This window comes from Pteropus medius, unplaced genomic scaffold (genome assembly GCF_902729225.1).
Source record: "Pteropus medius unplaced genomic scaffold, Ma_sr-lr_union100, whole genome shotgun sequence".
Classification (NCBI taxonomy): domain Eukaryota; kingdom Metazoa; phylum Chordata; class Mammalia; order Chiroptera; family Pteropodidae; genus Pteropus; species Pteropus medius.
Window position 1 is genome coordinate 18,501,970 of NW_024349799.1, and position 1,256 is coordinate 18,503,225.

Consider the following 1,256-nt stretch of genomic DNA (forward strand, 5'->3'; position numbering starts at 1 on the left):
TTCAGTCACCAGTAAATAAATAACAACTCACAAAATCTCTGCAAACAGTTACCATTTTCCCAGCACTCTACAGTTTATAAGGCATATTCCCTTACATTATCACCTGATAGGTGCATAGTCAGCCTGATAACAGACCTTGTAGATGAGGAAACTGAGTCACACAGAATCTAAGGGACTGGCCCACATTTACTCACCAAGAGGCTGAGGACCCAAGGTTCAAACCCAATTTTTCTGCCTCCCAAGCCCATTCTCCCCACTTTACCCCAAATGAAAAACCAAATACAGTCATTATTCCAATAAACAGAGGAGGAGAAATGAGGCATGAATGACTAAACATCATGATAAAAACAAAAGTACAGTCAATTCTGGATTAACAGAGTCGGTGTGGGAGGCAGGTGTGAGGGTTAAATTCAACGTTCCATTCCTGGCTCAGGCACAGACTTATGTTACAGCCTTGGCAAAGTCATGAATCTCCAAGCCTCAGTCCTTCATGCATGACAAGAAAGTTATAATTGCTCCTACTCTATAGCGTTGATTAAGTGAGATAATGCATGAAGTGAGCACCAGAAAGTAACTGTATCAGTGTGCTCAGGCTGCCATAACAAAATACCACCACCTGAGAGAATTACAACAGAAATATATTTTCTCACAACTCTGGAGGCTGGAAGTCCCAGAACGAGGTGCCAGTAGGGTTTGGTTTCTCCCGAGGCCTTTCTTCTTGCCATGCACATGGCCACTTTTTCACTGTGTCTTCATATATTCTCTCTTCTACACGTGCTCACCTTGTGTCTCTCTGCAAATCCTAATCTCCTCTTCTTATAAGGATACTAACCAGATTGGGTGAGGGCCTACCCCAATGGCCTCATTTTAACTTAATTACCTCATTTAGACTCTATCTACAAATATAGTCATGTTAAGGCTTTAACATGAATCTGGGGCTGAGGGTCAATACATACTAAGGGCTATAGAGGGAAGTGGAATAGAACTCTCTCTCACATACTGTGCTGGTGAGAGTGCACAATTGTCCGACCACTTTAGGGCATTATTTGGCATCATCTACGGTGAATGGGCACATATCTTATCATGCAGCAATTCTACCCCCACCAGAAATGTAACCCTCTGTTCATTCAAAGATGGGTACCAGAATGTTTATACAGCACTGTTTATAATAGCTCCAAACTGGGAGCTGTCCAGACACCCATCAACAGTTACATGGATAAGTAAGATGGGATGCATTCACACAATGGAATACTTCA